This window comes from Mesoplodon mirus (genome assembly GCF_964341445.2).
Source record: "Mesoplodon mirus genome assembly, chromosome: 4".
NCBI classification, from domain to species: Eukaryota; Metazoa; Chordata; class Mammalia; order Artiodactyla; family Ziphiidae; genus Mesoplodon; species Mesoplodon mirus.
Genome location: NC_138979.1, coordinates 59,368,604 through 59,385,227, shown reverse-complemented (window position 1 = coordinate 59,385,227; position 16,624 = coordinate 59,368,604). Strand labels below are relative to the sequence as shown.

The 16,624-nt window shown below is 49.3% G+C and overlaps 1 protein-coding gene across 2 annotated transcripts in view; it reads right to left on the bottom strand.

Moving 5' to 3' along the window:
* Nucleotides 1–15,632, bottom strand: part of PAQR5 (progestin and adipoQ receptor family member 5) — a 72,008-nt gene extending 56,376 nt beyond the window's left edge. Inside the window, exons 1-2 of one of the 2 annotated variants that reach the window (XM_082618500.1) lie at nt 15,494–15,632; nt 13,836–13,989 (exon numbers count right to left, since the gene is read on the bottom strand). The gene's annotated coding sequence lies outside the window, so the exon portion shown is untranslated. The remainder of the gene's footprint in view (nt 1–13,835; nt 13,990–15,493) is intronic. The other variant, XM_082618501.1, reaches the window with a different exon arrangement.
* Nucleotides 15,633–16,624: the final 992 nt, after the last annotated feature.

The following is a 16,624-nucleotide window of genomic DNA, read 5'->3' as shown; positions in this document are numbered from 1 at the left end:
TTGATCTGTTTTCCCATACTTGCTTGCTCACCCATTTCCCCACAGGAGGCAGCTGCTTGGGCGGGAGGGGAAGGGACAGGTGGGGGGAGCAGGGGGGCATTCTCTGGGGGCATCTCCTTCCCTGCTCCCTGGAGACCTCTGCTCACTCCTGCTAAGTATTCAAACATCCCACCACCCAGAGCTGTGTTTGTCCTCAACGTTCCCCTCTCTAAAACTGGACTTACTGGGACATCTCTTCTCCCTCCCCTCCGTGCAGCCACTGACACTTGAGATTTGCCCGAGTCTCCGTTGCTTGCCCCCTGCCCTCTCCCTGTCGTCAACTGCACCCAAAGCATTTTCCCTGGAAGCCCCAGACCCGGCCCATAAGCAAGCATTGACACAGGCTATAGTGAGTCCCCAAAGCATTCAAGCCCCTGCCCCAGGCGCTGGGGAGACTCAGCCTTCTAGACTTCTTAGCCTTCTCTGAGGGCCTCAGGGAACTTACAGTCTGATGGAAAGGTGAGAGGGACAGGAAACTGTCCATGATCAGGGATAGTGAGCTCCAAGGAATCCAGAGAGGTGAGAAGACCTGCGTACAGGGCTGGGTAGAGACAATGCAAAGGAGGGGCATAGTGGGAGGAGAGTGTGGAAAGCAGACTTAAATGGCATGACACTGCTGTGATGGATACATGACAGTATGCACTTGTGAAGGCCCGCAGAATATACAACACAAAGAGTGAACCCTAACATTAGTTAACAGTCATGTGTCAATATGGTTCATCACTTGTAACAGATGTACCACACTAATGCAAGATATTAATAATAGAAGAAACTGTGGGGGGAGGGAAGGGGCACTGGGAACCCTTTACTTTCTGCACAGTTTTTCTAGAAATCTAAAACGGCACTCAAAAAAAAAAAGTCTAGGGCTTCCCTGGTGGCGCAGTGGTTGAGAGCCCGCCTGCCGGTGCCGGGGACACGGGTTCGTGCCCCGGTCCAGGAAATCCCACATGCCGCGGAGCGGCTGGGCCCCTGAGCCATGGCCGCTGAGCTTGCGCGTCCGGAGCCTATGCTCCACAACGGGAGAGGCCACAACAGTGAGAGGCCCGTGTAACGCAAAAAAAAAAAAAAAAAAAAAGTCTATTAAGAAAAAAAAACCTAGGCCAATATTAAAAAATCAAGGGACCTCACTGGACTCCAGTTTCTCTTGACAAATCTAAAGATCTACAGCCCTGGTTCAAATTCGCCCATGGCAGCAGCTGGCTGTCCCTTCCCATGGGGAAAGCGAGGGAAGCCTCTGAGGTTCACGGTAGCCCCCATGTGCCAACCAGGCCTGGCCGGGAGCTCTGCGTTTGGAGACCTGGTGATAAGGGTCAGGTTTCTCATCACAGGGGTCTCAGAGGGTTATGTCCCAAGGGCTGGGAAATGGTGACACCCATGAAGGGAGGGAGGAAGACCAGGGCAGTTTTCAGTCAAGTTGGATTCGCATAGATTGCAATTTAAAAATGTGACCACATATTGGAGGAGAAGTTGAGGCTACATATCAATTTAGGAGGCAGAGACAGGTGACTTGCAAAGCACTTGAGGTTTCTCAAGGAGAGGAGCCACAGGCAGAGGAGCCCAAGGAATGAGAAAAGGGTTCCTAGGACTAATGGGGCAAAACTAACAAAGTTGGGATGGGGAGGTGGGGCAGAGGCAGTGATATAAAGGATTCGCCCAGTACCTCAGTGTCCCTGGCAAGGCAAGGGTAGGAAAAGAGGTGACTGGGGCTTAAGGAGGATGGAGCTTGGGGCTAGCTGTTGTCGGGCAACACTGGGGAACCAGCCAGGTGAGAGGCGGGGAAGCAGCGAGCGGCCCCTGGTGAGCAGGGTGCTCATCCAATCTGCTTGGGTTAAAGTAGTCCCTGGGGCTGGAAGCAGAAATGGAGGGTGAACGGGAAGATGCTTGATTATTTACTCATTCACTCAGCATACATTTACTGAATACCCACTCTGTGTCCAAGGCTATGGTAGGATGTGGGGATGGAGAAACGAATATGATGATTCCACCCCTTAAGAGCTCACGTTTTAGGAGCTCGGCACTGACAACTGACACAAAGTACATCTGATGGTCAAACTGTAGTTAGAACCAGATGCTTCCAGGGGAACACAGAGAAGAGACATCACATTAGGGAGTCAGGAAAGACCTCTTGAAGAAACGAAGCTTGAGCTAAGCCTCGAAGAATGAACAGGAGGGCTTCCCTGGTGGCGCAGTGGTTAAGAATCCGCCTGCCAACGTAGGGGACACAGGTTCGAGCCCTGGTCCGGGAAGATCCCACATGCCACGGAGTCACTACGCCCATGTGCCACAACTACTGAGCCTGCGCTCTGGCGCTCGCGAGCCACAACTACTGAAGCCTGCGCACGAGCCCGTGCTCTGCAATAATAGAAACCACCGCAATGAGAAACCCGCGCACCGCAACAAGAATAGCCCCCACTCACCACAACTAGAGAAAGTCCGCACACAGCAACAAAGACCCAATGCAGCCAAAATTAAAAATAAAAAATAACTAAATTTATTAAAAAAGAAAAAGAATAAACAGGAGCCCAGCAGCCACGGAGGAGCGAGCATTCTAAGCTGAGGGTGTAGCAGAAGCCAAGGCATGGAGGAAGAAAGAGCTGTCTATAGTTCAGTGTGGAGGTGGCATAGGGTGTGGAGTGGCAGGTGGCCAGGGCGGAGCCTGGGAAGAGCCCAGATGAAGGTTCAGTGCGGACCCCGTCTGATGCGGCAGGAATGAACGCACTGGAGGGGTGCGGAGTCAGGACTGGAAGTCTCAGGGATGGTAAGGGAAGAGAGGGTGGCTGGCGACCCTAGGTCAGGTAACGAGAATTACGAGGAGTGGATGCAGGCCACTTTCAAACCCTGGCTCCATCATTTACTGTGAGCCCTCGGGCAGATTACTTAACCTCTTCAACTTGAATTTCTCTTATCAGCTAAATGAGGATAATAAAAGTATTGATGGCTCTTGTGAGAATGAAAAGCCAAGGTGTCTACCACTCCTGCATCCTAAACCATCTCAATTCTGCATTAATGCTCCTTCATGCTGCTTCTGTGTTGGCTTGTAATTCTGCTTGAAAATGGATTGTTTCCCCTTGTCTCTGACCTACCTCCCTGGCTGGAGCTTAGGCTAATGGGTGCGCCACGCTGCGGTGGGGTTGCCATGGTGACCTCCTGTGCAGCATGAAAGGAATCTTTCCTTTGTTCCAGCTATCCCAGCTATTCTAGATATTTACTGCGAGGCAATTATCGCACATCTAAAAAAAGCTGAATGATACTCTTTAGCACGTTGTAGAGAAAAACTGGAAACAATCCAAATTTCTGGCAATAGAGAGCTGGCTGGGTAAGTTATGGTACATCCATGTAAATTGTACTGTGGGCTACAAAAATGTTACAGATCTGTGGTTATGGACAGGAAACGGTGTCGTGACATGCTATTGAATGAAAAAAGCAGGTTATGGAACAGCATAAATCTTGTAATGCCATCTATATAAAACTGTGTTCCATTTAAGTGCTTGTATTTATGGACAGAAAAGTGTTTGAAAGGATTCCACAAAGTGTTCACAGTTGTTCTCTCTAGACGGTAGGGTTTAGCTCTTGGGATTTGCTTTATTCTCTCGCTTCTACTTTTCTATAACATTAGAATTTGCCCACAATGAGCATGTGCATTACTATTTATTTATTTGTGGGCTTCCCTGGTGGCGCAGTGGTTGAGAGTCCGCCTGCCGATGCAGGAGACACAGGTTCGTGCCCGGGTCTGGGAAGATCCCACATGCCGCGGAGCAGCTGGGCCCGTGAGCCATGGCCGCTGAGCCTGCACGTCTGGAGCCTGTGCTCCGCAATGGGAGAGGCCACAACAGTGAGAGGCCGGCGTACCGCAAAAAAAACCCCAAACAAACTATTTATTTATTTGTTTATTCATTCTTTTTTTTTTTTTTTTTTACCAAAGCGCCAATGCTATTAAAATGAAATAAATGAATGAGTCCTCCAACCGTTGGCCAGTCTTGGATAAACTAGCTATGCGAGCCAGCCCAGGGGCTCCTCCACGTGCCCCCCGCCTGCCTGCTGGCCCTGGGGCAACGCTGGCCTTGCAGTCCCCCATTCAGGGTCGCTGGGGCCCAGGTTCCAAAGCCAAATAGCTGACACGTTTTGGAAAAGCCACCACCTTTCCCCAAGCCGAAGGCCTTAGGGGGCTCCCTATGTGCCGGCCATGGTGAAGGGGGAGGGGGACAGGGGTGCCCTGCACTGGGAGTGCCGGAAGGTCATCAGTAGTAGACACACAGTGAGCCCGTTCTGCGTGCAGGGCACCGTGCTTGCCCTGGAGGCACGTGGAGGTCCAGGCAGACACTGGCAGCCCCCAGGGGAGGGGCTCCAGTCTCGCGGAGGCCCCGCCCCGCGAAGGGCCAGGAACTCCAAGTAACTCCTCAGAGTTCCTGCAAGGCTCCCAGACTCATGGTCCACACCTTAGGCTCCTACCACAAAACTGTGGGGTCCCTTCTGGAAGGCCCCAGAGGCCCCCGCTCCTTATAAGGCATATCCTCGAGCCCGCAGTAGCCTCACCCGTCCCCAGCCTTGAGACACCCCCGACGCCCACCACCCATCACTCTCCTCGCATGCACCAGGCTTTCACACTTCCATGCTTTTGCCCTTGTTTATTACTCGGGGAGAGACACCACTCCCTCCACACTCTCTTCTTGAGGGAATTCTACCCATTGCTCCGGGCTACGCTCAATACCACCTGCAAGGGTCTATATCATCCCCTTTGCAAACCTCACGGTGAAATGAGCTTTGGCTCCCCTCAAGACTGGCCCAGTCTGTCTTGTTCACTGCTCTGTCCGAGGTGCCCAGCGCAGGACTGGGCCCCGCGTCACTGTGGAATGAACACATGTTTACTGAATGACTGAACGATACTGCCGTCCACTGCACTCTGAAACCTAGAGACAGGGTCTGACCCACTTGTCTAGAAACTTCTACCCAGTGGTTGCAGGCTCTGTTGGTGAATCCTGCACTTCCATGCCAAAATGGTCTCTTTTGCTTGGTCTAAAATTTTTATTTCGGAATTTTTTTTAAACATCTTTATTGGAGTATAATTGCTTTACAGTGTTGTGTTAGTTTCTGCTGTATTTCAGAATTTTTAAGATCTGAAATCTCAAACCAACTGTGAAAAAAATGTATGAAACAACTGGAAAAATCTGAACACAGAATTTTTTTTTTTTTTTTTTTTTTTTTTTTTTTGCTGTACGCGGGCCTCTCACTGCTGTGGCCTCTCCCGTTGCGGAGCACAGGCTCCGGACACACAGGCTCCGCGGCCATGGCTCGCGGGCCCAGCCGCTCCGCGGCATGTGGGATCTTCCGGGATCGGGGCACGAACCCGTGTCCCCTGCATCGGCAGGCGGACTCTCAACCACTGCGCCACCAGGGAAGCCCTGAACACAGAATTTTTTATAACAAGAAATGATCAATTTGTAAGATATAATAATAGGATGATGGTTAAATTTTTTAAAGGGCCCTTTTCACTTAGAGATGTATACTGAAGTAGTCACAGAAGAGATGAGATGATGTCTTGAATCGGCTTCAAAAGAATCTGGCAGGAGCAGGGTGTATGGGTACGGGTATAGGTGAAATAAGGTTGTCCATGAGTTGATAACTGTTGAGGCCAGGCATGGAAATTCATTGTACTCATCTCTCAATTTTGGTATGTTCTTAAAAGAGACAATCACAATGTAAAAAAAAAAACAAAAAAGCGCTGAAATGTGAAATATGTCTTAAGTCCTTTTCAGACATTGCACAGCAGTAGACAAAGCAAAATGCTGTTGCAAGAATAATTATTACTCTATTCACAGACTTTCCTAACATGTGGAATATCAACACGACAGTTTTGAAACTGACACAGGAAGTATTGCATCAGAATCTCCATCTGAACAAGATAAAACTAAAGAACTTAAGGACAAACCAGAAATGCTTTAGAAACAAAAACTATGGCTCCTTATAAATAAAAGACTGCAGTCCCAGAAAAAAAAAAGCCAAAAGGCCTTGTCAGTGGAAAATGTTCGAAGTTATCTCACAAATATATCTTCTTACCATTCCCAAACTAGGGTAGAGTCAGGGAAATCTTTTTCTAGAAAATGTTACAGAAAAAAAATACTTGTGACATAATTATACTGCTAACTTTGATTTTAAGATTCTCCTCTAAAAGGGATCAAATAATTCATCTTCCATTTTTCATGACTAGATTTTATGCTTTGGGGTTTGTTTTGTTTTTTTTAATTAAATTTATTGGAGTATAGTTGCTTTACAATGTTGTGTTAGTTTCTTGCTGTACAGCAAAGTGAATTGGTCATACGTATACATATATCTACCCTTTTTTAAGATCTTTTTTTTTTTATAAATTTATTTTTATTTTTATCTTTGGCTGCGTTGGGTCTCCGTTGCTACACGCGGGCTTTTCTCTGGTTGCGGCGAGCGGGGGCTACTCTTCGTTGTGGTGTGCAAGCCATTGTGGTGGCTTCTCTTGTTGGGAGCATGGGCTCTAGGCACAAGGGCTCAGCAGTTGTGGCTCATAGGCTCTACAGCACAGGCTCAGTAGTTGGGTGCACGGACTTAGTTGCTCCACAGCATGTGGGATCTTCCCGGACCAGGGCTCAAACCCATGTCTCCTGCACTGGCAGGCGATTCTTAACCACTGCACCACCAGCGAAGCCCCAGATTTTATGTTTTTGAAGTGTGCAGATTTCAATGTTTTGAATACTTCATTTTTGTTTATCTGCTAATATAGACCAGAATTACAAGGTCTGTTTTTATAAGTTTATATTTACTTGAGGTTCCAAAATGTCACACATTTTTTGTCTTTAAAATTACTAAATACTTACTTTTACTGATTTAAATTTTTAAATAACTTCTTATAAAATACAAAGATAGAGCCTCATCCACCAGAGGGCGGAGAGCGGAAGCAAGAAGAACTACAATCCTGCAGCCTGTGGAACAAAACCCACATTCACAGAAAGACAGACAAGATGAAAAGGCAGAGGGCTATGTACCAGATGAAGGAACAAGATAAAACCCCAGAAAAATAACTAAATGAAGTGGAGATAGGCAACCTTCCAGAAACAGAATTCAGAATAATGATTGTGAAGATGATCCAGGACCTCCAAAAAACAATGGAGGCAAAGATCAAGAAGATGCAAGAAATGTTTAACAAAGACATAGAAGAATTAAAGAACAAACAAACAGAGATGAACAATACGATAACTGAAATGAAAACTACACTAGAAGGAATCAATAGCAGAACAACTGAGGCAGAAGAACGGATAAGTGACCTGGAAGACAGAATGGTGGAATTCACTGCTGTGGAACAGAATAAAGAAAAAAGAATGAAAAGAAATGAAGACAGCCTAAGAGACCTCTGGGACAACATTAAACACAAAAACATTCGCATTATAGGGGTCCCAGAAGGAGAAGAGAGAGAGAGAAAGGACCCGAGAAAATATTTGAAGAGATTATAGTCAAAAACTTCCCTAACATGGGAAAGGAAATAGCCACCCAAGTTCAGGAAGCACAGCGAGTCCTATACAGGATAAACGCAAGGAGAAACAAGCCGAGACACATAGTAATCAAATTAGCAAACATTAAAGACAAAGAAAAATTATTGAAAGCAGCAAGGGAAATATGACAAATAATGTACAAGGGAACTCCCATAAGGTTAACAGTTGATTTCTCAGCAGCAACTCTACAAACCAGAAGGGAGCGGCATGATATACTTAAAGTGATGAAAGGGAAGAACCTACAACCAAGATTACTCTACCCAGCAAGGATCTCATTCAGATTCGATGGAGAAATCAAAAGCTTTACAGACAAGCAAAAGCTAAGAGAATTCAGCACCACCAAACCAGCTCTACAACAAATGGTAAAGGAACTTCTCTAAGTGGGAAACACAAGAGAAGAAAAGGACCTACAGGGCTTCCCTGGTGGCGCAGTGGTTGAGAGTCCGCCTGCCGATGCAGGGGACGCGGGTTTGTGTCCCGGTCCGGGAAGATCCCACATGCCGCGGAGCAGCTGGGCCCGTGAACCATGGCCGCTGAGCCTGCATGTCCAGAGCTTGTGCTCCGCAACGGGAGAGGCCACAACAGTGAGAGGCCCGCGTACAGCAAAAAAACCCCAACAACAACAACAAAAAAGGACCTACAAAAACAAACCCAAAACAATTAAGGAAATGGTAATAGGAACATACATATCGATAATTACCTTAAATGTGAATGGATTAAATGTTCCAACCAAAAGGCACAGGCTTGCTGAATGGATACAAAAACAAGACCCATCTATATGGTGCCTACAAGAGACCCACTTCAGACCTAAGGACACATACAGACTGAAAGTGAGGAGATGGAAAAAGATATTCCATGCAAATGGAAATCAAAAGAAAGCTGGAGTAGCTATACTCATATCAGATAAAAGAGACTTTAAAATAAAGAATGTTACAAGAGACAAGGAAGGACACTACATAATGATCAAGGGATCAATCCAAGAAGAAGATATAACAATTATAAATGTATATGCACCCAACATAGGAGCACCTCAATACATAAGGCAACTGCTAATAGCTATAAAAGAGGATATCGACAGTAACACAGTAATAGTGGGGGACTTTAACACCTCACTTACACCAATGGACAGATCATCCAAAATGAAAATAAATAAGGAAACAGAAGCTTTAATGACACAGTAGACCAGATACATTTAATTGATATTTACAGGACATTCCATCCGAAAACAGCAGATTACACTTTCTTCTCAAGTGCGCACGGAACATTCTCCAGGATAGATCACATCTTGGGTCACAAATCAAGCCTCAGTAAATTTAAGAAAATTGAAATCATATCAAGCATCTTTTCTGACCACAACGCTATGAGATTAGAAATCAATTACAGGGAAAAAAACATAAAAAACACAAACACATGGAGGCTAAACAATACGTTACTAAATAACGAAGAGATCACTGAAGAAATCAAAGAGGAAATCAAAAAATACCTAGATAAAAATGACAATGAAAACACGACGATCCAAAACCTATGGGATTCAGCAAAAGCAGTTCTAAGAGGGAAGTTTATAGTTATACAAGCCTACCTCAAGAAACAAGAGAAATCTCAAGTAAACAATCTAACCTTACACCCAAAGGAACTAAAGAAAGAAGAACAAACAAAACCCAAAGTTAGCAGAAGGAAAGAAATCATAAAGATCAGAGCAGAAATAAGTGAAATAGAAACAAAGAAAACAATAGCAAACATCAATAAAACTAAAAGCTGGTTCTTTGAGAAGATAAACCACTAGCCAGACTCATCACGAAAAAGAGGGAGAAGACTCAAATCAATAAAATTAGAAATGAAAAAGGAGAAGTTACAACAGACACCGCAGAAATACAAAGCATCCTAAGAGACTACTACAAGCAACTCTATGCCAATAAAGTGGACAACCTGGAAGAAATGGACAAATGCTTAGAAAGGTATCACCTTCCAAGACTGAACCAGGAAGAAACAGAAAATATGAACAGACCAATCACAAGTAATGAAATTGAAGCTGTGATTAAAAATCTTCCAACAGCAACAACAAAATACAAAGACGTACTTTAGTATTAGGTGATATACATAATAAGACGGCCCTGGCTGTTTTACTCCAGTGAAACTATTTCCACACGTTGTAGGAGCTGGACAGGTGGGTGCTGGGCACCTAGCCCAGTGGTTCTCAACTCTGGATGCACCTTAAAACTACCCAGAGAGTTTTTTCAGGTTTTTTTCAAGAGACAAAATTTAATATATGCACACAGTTTTATATATAATGCAGCATCACACCATGTAGGGCATTTACTCTTATTTTATACATTCAGATATGTTTGAAACACTTCTTAAGGCTACAAAACAACATAGAAAACTAAACAGGAATATATTCAGCACTTACAAGAAGTGATATGATAAAGAATATAAAGGACTATTTTCCTAGGGAGTTTGAAAACATACTGATGCCTGGACCCACTACTCAGTTAACTGAGGCCTCCGAAGATCAGGGAGCGAAGGAGGAGCCCAGGTGGCTCTACAGCACAGCCAGGGTGAGGCCGCTAAGATTCTAGGCCAAGGCGAGAGCTGAGCTGGTCCTCCACTGAGCTGTGGAGAATCAGGACCAGGGTGCCTAGGCTACACAGCTTGTTGGCCTCCAGGGTGGGTACAGCAGGCAGTTCCCTCCCCCAAAGTTGGGAAAGGGTGAGTCCCTGCCAGGTTGATGCAAGGTGAACCAGGCCCTGACTGTTGGCGTTCCCCTCCCCACAACAGGAAATGTCAGGCTGCTGAGGAAGGCACGATCCTATCTCCACCCTCCTTCCAAGCTGCTAATCTGATCAGAAGCTTAAAGTCTGAGACAAGGCTGTCAGCCTGTGAGATGGAGCCCAGACCACAGAGGAAGGAAGGCGGAGAGACCCAGTGAGGGCCCCGGGCAAGGGTGAACGCCTTCCCACATCCTGGGTTAGCAGCCCTGGAAGCCTGGAGGAGGCCATACATAACCAAGACACCCCCGCCCCCCCACCAGATGGGAGCTTTTGGGAGGCAGGCATCAGCTCAAGCCACAGAGGCACTGTCCCCCAACGAGGAAGGGCTGCTCTATGGGCACTGAGCTCCCCACCCGGAAACTGTCCAGGTGGGGTCTGAGGTGCTGACTCTGGGGACGGGGTGAAGTTAGGGACAGAGGCAGGAGCCTGGAAAAACACTCTAGCAGTAAGTCCCAAACCCAACCGTGCATCCAAATAACCCAGGGGCCGTGAACGCAGAACCTACTGGGTGAGTCCACCTCGTGCTTTTTCAATCAGAATCCCCAGTGCGGGAGCCCGGGAATCATCCCCAGTATCAAGCGCCGGTGGGGATTCCCGCGCATGGCCCAGGGGGGAAGCAACTGCCCTGAGCTCCTGGGATCGGTCACCTTCACGTGGCCCAGAATCCATTGTGCACTGAAGGAGTTTAGGTTCGAATCCACATCGCTCGGTGAGCAGGTGCTACAACCCCAGGTCCCTGATGAGCAGAGTATAGGAAAGCACGGCCGCCCACACAGAGAATCCCTTCTTTCTGAGAAACCAGACATGTCCAGTAGTGAAACCATGAGGGAGCGACAGGAGGGAGGGAAACAGACTTCTCCAAGGGACCACCAGCCTCCTGGACACACCCACCTGGGCAATTCCCAGGTGTCTGGAATGCCACACATTTGCAGGTGAGGCATCATCCATCCAGCCACCAGATCATGCCTTTGTACTAATTCCCCCCCCCCCCTCGGCTTCGAGATGCCTTTGCCCTCACTCCGTGTCTGCCTGGAAAGTTCCACCTCATCCTTGCCCGAGCCCCACTTCATCAGGTTCCAGTGCCCCTCACCTGCCCACTGCCGCCAGGTCCTCGGGGCCTCCCTGCCACACCTCAAGCTGTGTGGGTACTCTGGGAGCATGTCCAACCCCACCTTGCCCACTGCTGGGTCCCCAGAACCAAGCACTGCCCCTGACACGGTGGAGAACACTCAGAAAAGACCTGCCCAATGGCCCCGAGGAGCCCAGAGAAGGGGCCCAGAGCAAGGATGTCAGCACAGTCAGTGAAGGCCCCTGGGGGGAGGCAGCGCTAGAAGTGGACCCCAAATGAGGGGGAGTACTTGTTCTGGCAGAGAGGAGGGGAAAGGAGACGAGCTTTAGAGCAAAGACCCCGCGCGGGGAAATGGGCTGGCTGCAAACAGGGAGGCCTGCTGGTGCTGAATTCAGACACAAGAGATGGGAGGACGGCAGGGGGCAGGGAGGGGGGCACAGGAGCCCCTGGGTGCACCCCTCCTCTCAGCCATCAAGCTCAGCTTGACCTCCTCAGATGATCTGCATCCTAAGAATCTTTCCTGGCAATCATTAACTCTGAGCTTCACCTACTAGGACTGGGGGGAATTATTTTATTTACTGATCTAACTGGCAAGTGAGCCATTTCATGTAATTATTACCCAAAGAACACACCCCACAAGCAAGGGGGAAATGGTCAGGGGCAGCCAAGGAGCCAGGGAGGTGTGAACTGGCAGGAGGAAGGAGGTCACGTGGACCTGGCAGGGGACTGGCATGTGCCCAGACCTTCAGCGGAGACTAGAGGACATTGGGGGTCAGAGAAGGACATGGGGCCCAGAGGGGGAAGGGGAAGGACACAGGGCCCACATGACTTTACAAGTGGCCCCATAGCCAATGAGGAGTTCAGATGTGGGGGGGGGGGCGAGGGCAGGTTCGGGGGGCAGCTCTGTAACATATAATTATTCCCACTGGTGATGAGTGAGTCTGGGCCCTGGAGTCAGGTGGACCTGGCTTTGAGTCCTGAGGTCTCTCTAGGCCTCACTTTCCTCCTCTGTAAATGGCGATGATGGCACTGATTTGAAATCCCTCTTTCTGAGCACTTGGTCTATTCCAAGACCCTTATGGGCATTTTACATCCCACTGAATTTTCACAATCTGCCTCCGGGTGGGTGCTTTTATAATCCCGAGTGACTACGCCATTGGTCTGTCTCGAGCATTAACAAGAGCCCATGTGTAAGGCCCTGGTGCACAGCAGGCGTGCAGAAAGTCACCTGCCCGTACAACATTGTTATGACAGAGGATGTTCTGCTGGGGCTGCTGCAGGCTACGAGGTAGACCGCAAAACAGATCCTCCTTCCTCCTCGCTGGCACGGTATTTTTCCTGCTAACTAATGTCAGAGGCAACACATTTCATAATATTTGAATGCAGCGGTGGATTAAGAGCCCCAGTGGCTCAAGTGTGACACAAGGTCATTACTCTAGTATCATTAAGCACGGGCTTTTTTTTTTTTAAGGGCTGAGGAAAAATGCATTATTCAAAACCCCATGAAGAATGGGAATAATAGGGCTTCCCTGGTGGCGCAGTGGTTGAGAGTCTGCCTGCCGATGCAGGGGACATGGGTTCATGCCCTGGTCCAGGAGGATCCCACATGCCGCAGAGAGGCTGGGCCCGAGAGCCAGGGCCGCTGAGCCTGAGCATCTGGAGCCTGTGCTCCGCAACGGGAGAGGCCACAACAGTGAGAGGCCCATGAACAGCAAAAAAAAAAAAAAAAAGAAGAATGGGAATAATAGGTGCCTTCAAATCAGCCCCCAAGAAGGAGCAGCCAGAGCTCAGGAAGTTGTAAACAGTTAACCCTGCCCTGCCTGAGCCTCTGCTGCCAGACCACCTCTGAGGCTCCAGGCTGGCTTGCACCCCTGCCCAGAGGCCGGCCCAGAACCCGAGAGGGCCCACCAGAGGCAGCAGCGTGGGATCAGCACGCAGGCGACAGTGGGTGCGAGCCCTGGCTGCAGCCATCCCTGGCCATCCCTTCCTGTCCCCCAAAGCCCGAACTGTCGCTGGTTTCTGTGGACAGTGATTCACTCTGCCCAGGCACGGAAAGCTGGGCCTCTGTATGAAAAGTGAGAAAGGAAAAAATCATTTCCATGATTAAAACACCTCTCCCAATCACGTCCCCACAGTGTCCCACGGAGCACTGGGAAGCAGGAAGTACCATCAAGGTGGAAACATGCCTGGAGATAGGTCCCTTTATTTCTTGGCCCAGGAATGTCAGACTGGACTGGCATCTACATAAGGAGGTGGAAAAATGGTCACCTCTGCAGTTTGAGTCAAGGGTCACCTCCATACTGTGAGGCTAGAAATTTTACCATTAGAGATTCATTTCTTTGGGCCTTTAAGGAAGGGCCTGAGGAACATGCTGATACTTTGGGGAGAGGAGAGGTGTCATGGGGAGTAGCGGAAATTATCGGAGGAATTTTTTTTCCCTCTTACTTTTCATGCCGAGTCCCTGATCTTCCTTCCTGCACAAAGTGAATTCATTTCCACGCTAACTGGTGGTAGTTGGCACTTCAGGGGGATAAATCCGAGCATGAGGGGTGACACGAAGGGGCAGAGAACCAGCTGTGTAGTGACCATCATGAACAGTCTGTGAGAAGAGAGCACGGGACAAGGAGTCAGAAGACCTGGTCAAGTCTGACTGAGCTGCCCTGGGTGGCCCGGGTGACCCCGCATGAGCTGCGTGACCTTCTGTGCCTCAGTTTCCACATCCCAGTGAGAAAACGGAGGTGATGATACCTGCCAGTGCCAGGAGGCACTCGGGGAACAGCGTGAAGGCACAGCTGGGCACCACCAAGTGTGTGAAACCCTCTGGCTCTCCCAAAGCAGGGATCATCTGCCCCACAGAGACCCTGCCCGGCCTCTGTCCTCCTCACACCAGCGGGACACATGAACTGAGCCCGGGAGCCCGAACAAAGCTGACTTGCATGGAACAAGGCCCACTTTATCAGGACAGGCGTTTTCCCTTTGAAAGTCAAATCTGAGGCCTTCGAACAAGGATGGGTATTCACAGCACACCCAGATCGGTGGGGTGGAGGCCCAGGCGGAGGCTGCATCCCTTTCCCTTCCCCTCCCTCCCTGGCCCGCTGCCTTTGAGAGCCTGACCACTGGACTTCACTACCTCAGACTCCCCTTATGTTCTTTCAGGCCCTGATGGAAATCTGAAGGGTGGTAAGCAAAGACTTGATCATTAGAAAGAGCCTAAAAGGTACCTAAAGGACAAAACTGATGCTTCCAGAAGAGAAGCCAGGTGTTAAACCGGGGCCCAGAGATGTTAGGAGGCCTGCTCAGGGTCACCCAGCAAGGTGATCCTAGGGTAAGTCCGGAAGCCCCCAGTCTTGCTAAGGGACAACCCAGAAGCAACATTCTAGCAGCTGGGCGCCTGCTGGACTCGGAGGAACTGTCCCTGGGAGGACGGTGAAGATTAAACCGAACCAGACCAAGAGTGGGGAGGGAGGAGGGCAACAGCCACTTTCCCTTCTTCCAGAATCCCACCCCCCGCCCCGCCCCGCCTCCTGCTTAAGCCAGATGTTTCGGCATCTTTCACACAATTGCTTTTTTAAATCACAACATTTCTTAAAGCATCGGTCAGGTTCTAGAGAGGATGTGTACCAAAAGCATCTAAGAAATAAACCACTGACGTCCCATATCTCAGAAACAGACACCCCCCCTCCTCCACTACTGGCACCCTTCTCAAAGCTGCTGCTCCCCAGCTCCATCCATCACAAGAAAGGACCCCATCAAGAAGCATTACTGGGTCCTGATCTGGGGAAACACTTGTTTCCTGCCCTGAGGGCCACTGAAGGATGCTTGAGGGGACAAAAACTGCCCAGCTGGAAGCATTTTCAGAGCCTCACTGTCCCTCACAGAAGTGCAAGGTCACAGTCCATCCAGCCCCCCCAGGGCTCCCCTCCCGGCAGAGAGGCGACACTGTTGGCAGAGAGCGCAAAGGGGCTCTCCTCCTCCCCCCCAGTCCCATCTCCTGCCCCATCCCTTCCCAGGGGCTCACCTATCGCCCCCAGGGCAGCCATCACCCGCCCTCCTGCGCCCCAGAGGGCCTGATGCTCAACCTCCCCGGGGATACCTGGCCTCACCTGGCCTCACCAGGCTCCTGCTGCCTCCTTCCCCTTCGAGGAGACCCACTGTCTGCTTGAGCTCTTCCTCCTTCTAGAAGTCATCTCTGCCAACCACAGCCCAGCTGGTTTCCCTTCATTCTCTGCAATGGCATCTGGGGCAATAGAGCATATTGAAGAAGGGGACACCGTGCCTTTGCCGGGGAAGCAGAACAAACGCAACAAACCTGCAAGACTCACAACGCCCAGCCCAGTTCAGAGTTCAGGGGAACTAGGTAAACACTAGCTGAATATGAGGTTATTTCCCCACAAATTCCACTCTCAAAAAGGTAAATAACTCCGGAGGCAACAATAAAAGAAAAATCGCAAGGTAGCATGAGTGATTGCCAAGTGTGCATGTGTTTGTGAATTTCCAGTGGATTTAATGACTTAGAGCACACAAGACTGGGAGGTAGACCAGCATTACTAGAATAGGCAAATCCTCCCCCAGCACATGCGCACGCGCATGCGTGCGCACACACACACACACACAGATTCTGTGTGATCTGAGGCCGTGTGGACTAGGGCCCCCAGCTCCAATACCGACCGTTCTACCATTACTGCTCTATTCTCCATGTTTTGAAGACTTTTTGATCTTCAAGAATTCTTCTCTCAAATTCAATGCCACTGGAAGAACCAGCTGCCAGGGATGAGCATCTGATCCTGGAGGAGGGAGGCTCCCGGAGGGAGGAGGGAGCTTTCATGGGGGAGGCAGAAAGCACCAAATGGTGGGGATACTTGAGACAGGAGGGGAACACCTCTGCGGTGGCACAGGCAGACAGGGGTGGGAGGGGGCAAGCTGCAGGAGTGAAGGCAGATAGCTGAGTTCATCCAGGGATAGGGTTTCGTTAATGTGACATCAAAAAGCCAGAGCTGGGTTAGACCCATGTCATTTCCATGTCCTTCATCATCTGCAGCTCCACAGCCCCACCATGAACTCACGAAGGGAGTTAACACTGGGAATTTAAACACTGTCTTCAAGAAGCATCCACAGGACCCAGCCTGCATCTTTGACCCCATGGCTCCCTCCTTCCCCGTGCACTGTCAGATTCACCTCCTCTTTTTATATTTTCCTCCAGCCTCCCAGTTCTGATCACCCCAGCCGCCCGCCCC